This window comes from Hibiscus syriacus, unplaced genomic scaffold, assembly GCF_006381635.1.
Source record: "Hibiscus syriacus cultivar Baekdansim isolate YM2019G1 unplaced genomic scaffold, ASM638163v2 tig00008386_pilon, whole genome shotgun sequence".
Classification (NCBI taxonomy): Eukaryota; Viridiplantae; Streptophyta; class Magnoliopsida; order Malvales; family Malvaceae; genus Hibiscus; species Hibiscus syriacus.
This window is the reverse complement of record NW_024062163.1, coordinates 702,834-715,032: the sequence shown is the minus strand read 5'-3', so window position 1 is coordinate 715,032 and position 12,199 is coordinate 702,834.

Here is a 12,199-nt window from a genome sequence, read left to right as displayed (position 1 = left end):
ATTTTAAATGTTGACAGTATGGCCGAATGCAAAAGGATGAAGGAAGATGGCACACAGAGCGGTTCGGTATGTAAAATGAAATTGACATTGAGTAGTATTTAGTGTTAATGTATTGATTAATAAACGTTTATGTTTTATATTAGGTGACAAAAGATGTGAGGTCCAAATGGAATTCAATGAGTGATGCTGAAAAGGAATCTTACATCACACAGTCAAGGAATGATAGTAAAGAATACAAAGAACGGAGGAAAGCACATGAAAATAAGGTATTCATTAAACTTGTAAATACGTTGATACAAAATATATAAGAACTATAACATTATATATTGTTAAAAAATGTAGGAAGTGTCGACAAGATGCAGCATTAAAAGGGTGAATTTATTAATTAAACACCTTAAGGAGAAGGGTCAGTTGAATGTGCTGGGAGAAATAGGTTTTGGATCGTTGGTAGGAGTAAGGGATCGACCTATTCGGAGGGAATTGTGTCGATCCTTGATGGCGCAATTTGATGTCAGACAATGTATTGCTAAATATGGTGATTTTTCATTTCCTCTCGGGATCCCATGTGCTGCAGCCGTATTGGGGGTAGAAAATGAAGGCAAAAGTGTTGTAGAAGTCTGTAAGAGTAAGGACTGGAAAGCACTTGCCTCCAAATATGGTTTGAAGCATAAGGTGACATATGCTGAAATTGAAGAGGAAATAAAAAGTGGATCTTACGTTGGGGATGAGCTGAAGGCCAGAGTTCTATTATACCTTGTCGGTATCTTTCTTTGTCCAACGGGTAATACGTCAACGAACAAAGAACATATGAAGCTCATTTGTGATAAAGGCTTGAAGGGTGAATTCAATTGGGCTGAATATATCCATTCGAGATTGATTGAATCAATAATCACCTTTAAAAAGGGAAGCCAGAGATACCTCAAAGGGTGCATAGCAATCTTAGAGGTAAATGAGTTGAAGAACTTTTTTGTGTTTTTATATAAAAATATAAATTTTATTATAAATGCAGGTTGCACTGTTCGATTTTTGGTCGGGCTGTGAGGCAGTGCCGGTTTATGAAAGAACCGGAGTGGCACGCATCCGTGCATGGGGGAATGAAGAGGTGGTTAGAATGATGGTGAAGTTGAAGTTGGATAGAGCGAAGAAGCAAGAAAGGGTAATAAATGTAATTAAATAATATTAAGAATATAATCAATGTCTTAATATTGTAAATTAATTTTGAAGGTTATTGGCAAGGATGTAGAGGAGGCAGAGGAGAAGAAATGAGGGATGGTTGTATTGGGGGATGACGGTGAGTGGGACGACGGTGAGGGAAAACATAGTAACTTCGACATTTTGATGTCTGAATTGGCTGATATCAAAAAAATCCAATTTGAAATCATGCAAAGACAATCAAGAGTCGAAGAGAAACTTGATAGAGTCGAAGAGAAACTTGAGAGAGTCGAAGATACACTTGAGAGGCATAAGGGGGTAGTGGAAGGAAAAATAGATGGAGTGGTGAAAGAAGTAGAGGTGTTGAGGGGTGAAGTGGTGAAAGAAGTTGGGGTGTTAAGGGGTGATATTAAGATGGTGACGGGTGAAAAATTTGAGGGAGTGGTGAAGGAGGTTGTGGAATTGAGGAGTGAACTTATGGGGGGTGAAGGGGGTGGTTGATAAATACTTGGATGAAGGAGATCAATTGAAGGGTGAAATAAAAGAGATGAAGAGCTATGTAGAAAAAAAATACGATGAACTGAAAAAATATGAAGAAGAAAAGAGGAGGAGGAAGAAGAAGAGATGGAAGAAATGAGGAGGAAGGAAGTCGATGTCATTTATACACCGGAGAGTGTTATAGCAGTAGATTTGGATTCGGAATGTCCTGCACCCCAGAAGAAGAAGCAGAAGGTAAGTTGAATAAAAGAAAACTTAATTTGATTTTTATTATGTTGTTGTGACAAAAATTTGTATGCAAAATTGTAGGTTGAAAAAGCGGATATTCCAAGCGGAATTGATGACATCGAAGCTGCAATTTGTGATTATTTATGGAATAGTGAGTTAGAATCGGAGTAAGTGAAATATATTGCTTTGTGAGTTATATTTAAATATTTCATGACAACATATTAATCCTAATGATTCATATAGATATTCTATAATCTCAATAGGAAATCAATTCGCTAGTGTATACGACGTTGCAACGTTGAAGCCTACGGAATGGGTTGGCGGTGTGGTAAGTAGAAAGTAGAAAATGTTAAAACTTATTGAATATGTTCTGATTGTGTAATTAATTTTGTTAGGTTATTGATTTGCTCGCCTGGACAGTATGCTACGATTCTCAGAAGTCACTCCGGAGGATTGGCTACCTTCCATACCACTTAGCGGTGAGTTAAATTAATAAATAGAGATAAGTAGTGTTATAGACGGTAAATTAATAATGTTTGTTGCGTAATTGCAGCAGCAGGCGTTGGATGCCAACAGCAAAAAAAGTGTTGAGGGTATTGCTACCTTCTGGGGTCCCATACTGAATAACTATGTGAAATTCACCGACTGTGAGAAGGTAAGACACCATACCAATTGCAAATGATGTTTTCGGATATAGAATGTTGAATTTTGTCAAATTGGGTGTGAAATTTGTTGCAGATCATGATCACAATAAACTACCATAATTCACATTGGTATCTGTTGGTGCTGGATATGGTAGATCGTGTTGCAACAATATATGATAGTATGTTTACAACTGAAGCAGCTAAACAGAGAGTGAAGGATGCTAAGAGATTGGTATGTATGTATGTATGAAAGGACATTATGTAAATTATAATGCATATTTTTTTTGGATCATAACTTCTTCTATTTTAATGCAGATTAAAATATTAGATTCTTATAATAAGAAACGCATTTGGGTTGAATCCTGTGGATCTCTAGGAAAGTATCCATTGAAAAATTTCAAATTTGTGGAGCATAAGAAGAATAAGCAATTGAATGGGTATGAGATGTTATCACAAATAGAAAGCTTAATTTATGCAGTATTCATCATAATTGACATGTGTGGTTTTCAAATTTTGTAACAGACATGATTGCGGCATGTATGTGATGATGTGGATGGAATCGATCGGTTCTATAGGGGCAACTGGTGATTTTGTAAGTGGAAAGAAAAATTCGTTTGTGGTAAAATTGTTAAAAGTCGTAGATTGAATGCTGTAGTTGACAATACTTAACGTTCTGACAATTTGAATATAGGTTGTTGGAGACTGGGATCGATCGCGAATATTAAACGATCTCGTAAGCCACAATCAAAATGAACGAAGACATGAGATAACAAAAGCTGCCATGATACATAAGAATAACAAAAGGATGCAATGATGTAAATGTAGGGTTAATTTTGTATAAGATTTATAATTTTGTATGTGAATATAATTATCAATGAGATGAGAAAAGTTAGCAGTATGTTGTTGTACATGTTTCTTATACACATTAAGGGTCATGTTGATACTTTAAAGTAAAAGGCAAATTTACAATATGGCCAACAGGGTGCAATAATAAAGTGTCGAACCATATATAAAAAGTGTCGATCCCAAAAACATCGAAAACCAAAAGTATAATGTAATATGTAATTTTTCAATCTAACCGGTACAAGTATACCGGTTTTATGAGAGAATATGTCTAAATAATGTGTCGACACTTTTTTTAGTTTGTGTCGATATTTTTGGTCCAGAATGAATGGAAAACAGGGTGCAACCATAAAGTGTCGATCCATATATAAAAAGTGTTGATCCCAAAAACATCGAAAACCAAAAGTATAATGTAATATGTAATTTTTCAATCTAACCGGTACAAGTATACCGGTTTTATGAGAGAATATGTCTAAATAATGTGTCGACACTTTTTTAGTTTGTGTCGATACTAATTTAAATATCAAGTGTTTTTCCACCGTTCACTATATATAGTACTCTAAATCGAGAAACCCTAAACATAAAGGCAAGTAGACAGAAGATAACTCTTCCTCTTTTTTCTAGCGTTATCATAAGTGACGATCAGATATTCAAGTAAATTTATCGATATTTTATGGGTTTGATTGATTTCTATATTGGAGTTTTTTTCCTGAATGTGTTTGTGTTCCATTGTAATAGCATCCAACCAAAATGGCTCCAAAACGTCAGCGCCAGAAGCGCGGTCTTTCTCAAAGCTCTTCTCAACCCAGTTCTTCTCAACCACAACCTCCTTCTGTAACAAACGATTCTTCTGAGGAAATCATGTCCTTCGAAACTCTGAACTTTAGATCCGATATGGAGAAACAAAGATGGCAAGCGAGTTTTAAAGTAAGGAAGATTCGTCCCGAACGTGTCATTAACCTGGGTTTCTTGTTTGATGATAAATATGCATTTAGTTTTAAATCCACATTTACATCTTGGGGTTGGCTTGAATTCCTTGGTGTAGAACCAAGATATTATCCCAACCTAGTTAGAGTCTTCTACAACAATGCTTCCTTACAGCACGAGCCTAATAAGACTAATATAATAGGAATTAATACACATGTCATGGGGAAGGATATATATATATCTCCAGAAACTATTGTGGAGGGTTTAGGTGTAGCGAATACAGGGGATTCAGATAAAAATGGTGTAGATTGGTCTACAATTAAACGGGTTGCTAGAAATAGCCCAATTCACCTCGATGTAGAGTCGAGAGTGTTTCACAAAATGCTCACATGGTATATCTGGCCTAGTGGGAGAAAACATTCAACGCTTCGAGACAGTGATTATTGGTGGATAGCAAAGTATAAATCCAAAACGGCTCCAAACATTGCAAAACTCATATTTAATACAATTGTATATATGGTCACAAAGGGAGCAACAATTTTAACTACACTACCATATGGATGTGTCATCACCCATCTGTTGAAGAAGAAGGAAGTTGATTTTTCGCATGACGCCCCTGTTCGATTAACCCGCAAGATTGACATGGTATTTATTAAAAAAGCGGGATATGATTTTGTTGAAAAACTCGATTGGAAGCGTGTCAAGGAGGTCGGATTAGATCAAGAGAGGGAGGAAATGGACCCCGTTGGCCATGAAGAAGAGCAACCAAGTGGAGACGCAATGATGGAAGAAGCTCCAGTTGCAGAGGATGTCACAATTAAGACCGTGATGGAATACATGGTCAATTTTCGGGAGCATATTGATTTCCTTGTGAGTGGAATGCGATCCGATATTTCATCATTGCAACATGAAGTCTCCATGTTGCGTAACGAATTATGTCAACGACATCAAACGAGTTAGGTAATTCATTATCTATGTTTCTTAACATTTACACGTTCTGAACTGTGTTTTATTTTCTTTTAACAGATGTGGACAACCAAGCAGTCAATGAATATGAAGCTGACGATGAAGATGACGATGATGATGACGATGAAGCTGACGATGAAGATGATGACGATGATGATGATGATGATGATGATGATCCAAACAAGTATATCGTGTCTGCAACGCCGCCTTCAAGAAAACTTTTAATTTTTGATCTCAATGGTGCCCTTGCCTACATCCCAAGACTGCCTGCAGGTTTTAATTCTATTCTTTTGTATCCATTATTTTAACATATATGCGTAGAACTTTAATCTCATTTTCTTCATGTTGTAGATGTTGTCCTCAGAAGAGGATTATTTGAATTTATGCAATTTTGTGTCGACAATTTTGTTGTTGCCCTTTGGTCTTCAAAGATGAGGTTAGAACATGTTTGAAGTAATTGAATTACTGTAGTCAAAATTGTTAATATACATTTGAATGTCAACATTCAAACTTGATTACAATCTCAGGCATAACGTCGACCGTGTACTTGAGAAACTACCTGTATTTTCCGAGCATTTTCTATTCGTGTGGGTAAGATGAATGTCATTACAGTTTGCTGACTTTTCGTTGTCTATGATTCCTACATATTTATGTTCGACTGTTTGTGAACAGGATCAAAAAAAATGCAAAACATACGATTCTGTTACCTACTGTAAAGATCTCAATGATGTTTGGAACGCGTGTCCAGATTTTAACGAGCTAAATACACTTTTGGTCGATGATTCAGCGGAAAAAATGATTTATAATCCGGTAAGTTGCATTTATGCAATATGTTTTTCCAGTTGAACAGGTGTTCAGACATTGATTATTTTAACAACTTATGTGTTTATATAGAAATACAATTACATATGTCCACATACCTTTGACGCTGTTTCCCATTCGAACGACAATGCTCTAGGTATGACACAAATTTATTCATGCTTATGCGAATTTAGTTTATTGTTAGTAAAATTGCACCTCATTAGTTTGATAATTGAAATTATTTATGTATGTCCTCAGAAAAAGGCGGAAACATACGAGAGTATTTGGAAAATTTGTTGAAGGCCTCTAATGTTCCGGACTTCGTTATAAATAACCCTTTTTCATCGGATTAATTTTGTTTGTCGGTACATTATTTGAATATTCTTGTGTATTTATATTTTGGTGTGATTATATTGTGTGTATATTTTCATTAATTATTCCATATTTGCTTCTATGTGTACATATACATTTGAGGATTGTTGAAATATCAATACTAATGTATTTTACATCTGCTTGCAAATGTATCGAAACACATGACTATAGCATTGTTTTCGATGATATCCACAACAAAGTTTTCATACTTTTTAATATTGTGTCTGTACTTTATGTTCAGAATGGAAGAAAAATGTGTCGATACCATTTAAAAAAGTGTCGATTGAAAAAACATCGGAACCCAGAATTATAATGTAATAGATAATTTTGTAATATAACCAGTATAAATATACCGGTTTTATGAGCGAATAGGTCTACAACCAATATCGACACTTTTTAATATTGTGTCGGTACTTTATGTCCAGATTAGAAGAAAAATGTGTCGATACATTGTCAAAAAGTGTCGACATTTACACATCGAAACCCAGAATTATAATGTAATAGATAATTTTGAAATATAACCGGTATAAATATACCGATTTTATGAGCGAATAGGTCTACAACCTATATCGACACTTTCTAATATTGTGTTGGTACTTTATGTCCAGATTGGAAGAAAAATGTATCGATACCATTTAAAAAAGTGTCAACATTTACACATCGGAAACCAGATTTATAATGTAATAGATAATTTTGTAATATAACCGGTATAAATATACCGGTTTTATGAGCGAATAGGTCTACAACCTATATCGACACTTTCTAATATTGTGTCGGTACTTTATGTCCAGATTGGAAGAAAAATGTGTCGACACCATTTAAAAAAGTGTCGACACCATTTAAAAAAGTGTCGACATTTACACATCGGAACCCAGATTTATAATGTAATAGATAATTTTGTAATATAACCGGTATAAATATACCGGTTTTATGAGCGAATAGGTCTTACAACCTATATCAACACGTTTTAATATTGTGTCGGTAATTTTAAGTAACGCGGTTTTTCTTCCTTCATTCAAAATATTTATATGTACATACAATAGGAGTCATGTTGATACTTACGATATATGGAGATCGTTGTCATTCCATTTCGTCTTCGAAAAAATCAGTTGATGTAGGCTGTGTGCTTGTACTCAAACTGAGCTTGACTTGAGGACATGTTAGTTTGTTATGTCCCTCACCGTTGCAGTACCCACATCGCCTAATTTTCTTCTCGACCTTGTTCTTCGGTACTTCTTTTCGCTTGCGTTGTTTTCGTTGAGGGTCACGAACATTGTTTACTACAATGCTCTGGTTGACTGAATCATTCAAACCAAACGAGTTTTCTGATTCTTCTATTAGTTTTTTCATCTCATCTCTTGCGGTTTTGAAAGACTCGTATGTCTTTGATGCAATGTAGCATAACCTACTTGACGTTGAACGTAGAGCAGCGAACCTTGCCATTTGCATCACTTCTGGAGACACATTCAAATCAACATAGGTGGGTGCAGAAGCCTTCGCATCATTAGTCCACCTACTTTGAATCAAAGTCCCGGGCAAATATGTGTAGTCCAATTGCTTCAAAATGTGAAGTTGATGGCGACACGGAAGTCCAACGGTCTCGAATTTTTTGCAGGAGCAAATTAGAGTTTTCGTACGAGAATCAAAACTAATTTCAAATTTCCTATTTTTTCTGCGTACTTTGACAAAATATAATGTTGACATTCATCTGATAAGGACTTAATCTCTGCCTCAATCCGGTACAATGTCTCCCGTATAAGTTCATCTTGGAACACACAAAAAGATTCGCGGGTAAAAATCGCAACGGCATGGCTTTCAAGGTCGACCAGTTTGTGACCTGGAAGGGCTTCGTATGGGAAATTAAGTAATCCGCTTTCAACTCGTTCATACGCATTCTACTAATTCCATCTTCAATTGCACGAACAACATCTAAATATGTCTTCTTGTGTTTCAGTGTAATAGCTAGTGAAGCATTCATAGACTCGCACCTTTGTGTTGAGCGAATATTGGCAAAGAAATGACCGGTTAGATATGCTTGTGCCCATAAGTGTCGTGTATTTCCCTTCTCAATCACCCATGGATGCTTTTGGACGTTGAATTCTGAAACAACCGAACGCCATTGAATATCAAATTCCTTGGTTGTCCACCAGGAAGCCATGCATTTTGAGAATGCTGCTGTAAACTTTGGGTCACCAATGTTAGCTTGTGCATTGTGAGAAAGATGCCAAGAACATAATCTGTGCTTAGCATAAGGGATAACAGATTTGATAGCCCTCTGCATTTCCCTATCCCCATCGGTTACAATGAAAATAGGTGATTTATTCATCATGGCTTCTAAAAAATTCTGTAGCACCCACTCGAAAGATTGAGACGTCTCGTCAGCGATTATGGCAGTGGAAAACACAATTGTGTTATGGTGATGATTGACACCAACAATAGGCATAATTGGTCGACCATACAAATTATCTTTGTATGTTGTGTCGAACGCAATTACATCACCGAAGCATGTGTAATCCGATCTCGATGTAGAATCCGACCAAATAAGATTATACAATGCCCCCGATTCGTCTACCGAGTATGTCATAAAAAACCCGGGATCATCATGTTTCTTATAATCAAAGTAGGCAATAAGCGCATTCACATCCCCATCGACGATTTCCTTTGCTTTACCTCTTTGAAGTGCATTGTAGAGGTCTTTATGTGTAAATCCAACATTATGATAGCCCCCTGCCTGCTGCGCTAAATAGTTCATTACTTGTGACGTGCCAACACCGACCTCTTTCAATGTTGTTGCCTCATCGATATCAGCCTTACTTACAGCTCTATTAGAACGCATAAATGGTGTCATAGCAGGTGTGCACAATGCATGATTATATTTCTGATCAGACTTACTTATAACCCACTGATCGTTTGTATTTGTTGCTGTAACTACGATTCTAGCCTTACATCCTGTTCTTGTGACTGGCGTATGAGCACGTTGACGATCAACTGTATTGACTTTTGATACTCGAAACCCTTCTTTGGAACAACAAAATTCTTGTGTCTTCACATTCCCTTCCACGTCAAGCCGTGTTGTTCCCTTACGTGCACTAAACCCATGTTCCCGTGCGAATCCCTTGTAAAAGTACCAAGCTTGATCACGTGAACAGAAGAGCTGACTAACCAATCTATCATATTCATCAACATTATGTACTTCATGGCATTCCTCGGTTGGCTTAACATTGTCTACATCAGTATTATCCATGGCAAAAATTTTGTTGTGCAAGTTCAGTGCTCCAGGAGTTGATGGAGATGTAAGCAAAGGTTCATTTTGAACATGTTTCAGTCGTGCTGCTTTCAATAGGATGTGGCATTGGTAGTGGTAGTTAAAGGGTGGGTACAACATTAAATTCGCAGTACATATTTAGGTATGTACAATAACTACAAGTATATTATCATTAAATTTAGGTATGTACAATAACTACATATTTAGGTATGTACAATAACTACATATTTAGGTATATACATCTTTTGAGTGAGTTTTAAGATATTAATTTAGTAATTATAGGCGTCTAATGATTTATTTTTTACGTTACGATATATATTATTATTAATTAAAAACAATAAACATATATATTACATATTTTTATTATCTTTGGTTAATATTGTTAAATTTAAATTCTAAATATTATTTTATAAAATATCAAAACAATCAAATAATTTTTTGTGTAAATGAAATTATTAAATTAATATTGTAGGTGGAAAACATGAAACACTATTAAAAAAATTGAAACATAAATTACATAACTTTAAAAGAAGTATCGATCATTTTATAAAAGTATGGACACTTTCAATATAATAGGTAAAAATATGATGTAATAGTAGCGCTTATATAATGTAATAGGTAGCGTTATATAATGTAATAGATAGTGCTTATATTGTAAAGTATCTATCATTTTTATAAAAGTGTCCATACTTTTTTCACTGTGGAAAACATTAATTTAAGGTTATCTTTTGAGGGAGTTTTAAGATATTAATTTAGTAATTATAGGCGTCTAATGATTTATTTTTTACGTTACGATATATATTATTATTAATTAAAAATAATAAACATATATATTACATATTATTATCTTTGGTTAATATTGTTAAATTTAAATTCTAATATTATTTTATAAATATCAAAACAATCAAATAATTTTTGTGTAAATGAAATTATTAAATTAATATTGTAGGTGGAAACATGAAACACTATTAAAAAAAATTGAAACATAAATTACATAACTTTAAACAAAGTATCGATCCTTTTATAAAAAGTATGGACACTTTCAATATAATAGGTAAAAATATGATGTAATAGGTAACGCTTATATAATGTAATAGGTATCGTTTATATAATGTAATAGGTAGTGGTTATATTGTAAAGTATCTATCCTTTTTATAAAAGTGTCTATATTTTTTTCACTATGGAAAACATTAATTTAAGGTTATCTTTTGAGTGAGTTTTAAGATATTAATTTAGTAATTATAGGCGTCTAATGATTTATTTTTTACGTTACGATATATATTATTATTAAATTAAAAATTCTAAATATTATTTTATAAAATATCAAAACAATCAAATAATTTTTTGTGCAAATGAAATTATTAAATTAATATTGTAGGTAGAAAACATGAAACACTATTAAAAAAAATTGAAACATAAATTACATAACTTTAAAAAAAGTATCGATCCTTTTTATAAAAAGTATGGACACTTTCAATATAATAGGTAAAAATATGACGTAATAGGTAGCGCTTATATAATGTAATAGGTAGCGTTTATATAATGTAATAAATAGTGCTTATATTGTAAAGTATCTATCCTTTTTATAAAAGTGTCCATACTTTTTTCACTGTAGAAAACATTAATTTAAGGTTATCTTTTGAGTGAGTTTTAAGATATTAATTTAGTAATTATAGGCGTCTAATGATTTATTTTTTACGTTACGATATATATTATTATTAAATTAAAAACAATAAACATATATATTACATATTTATTATTATCTTTGGTTAATATTGTTAAATTTAAATTCTAAATATTATTTTATAAAATATCAAAACAATCAAATAATTTTTTGTGTAAATGAAATTATTAAATTAATATTGTAGGTGGAAAACATGAAACACTATTAAAAAAAATTGAAACATAAATTACATAATTTTAAAAAAAGTATCGATCCCTTTTATAAAAAGTATGGACACTTTCAATATAATAGGTAAAAATATGATATAATTGGTAGCGCTTATATAATGTAATATGTATCGTTTATATAATGTAATAGGTAGTGCTTATATTATAAAGTATCTATCCTTTTTATAAAAGTGTCCATATTTTTTTCACTATGGAAAACATTAATTTAAGGTTATCTTTTGAGTGAGTTTTAAGATATTAATTTAGTAATTAAGGCGTCTAATGATTTTTTTTACGTTACGATATATTATTATTAAATTAAAAACAATAAACATATATATTACATATTTATTATTATCTTTGGTTAATATTGTTAAATTTAAATTCTAAATATTATTTTATAAAATATCAAAACAATCAAATAATTTTTTGTGCAAATGAAATTATTAAATTAATATTGTAGATGGAAAACATGAAACACTATTAAAAAAAATTGAAACATAAATTACATAACTTTAAAAAAAGTATCGATCATTTTTATAAAAAGTATGGACACTTTCAACATATTATAATGTAATAGGTAAATTTGCAATGCTATCGGTATAAATATACC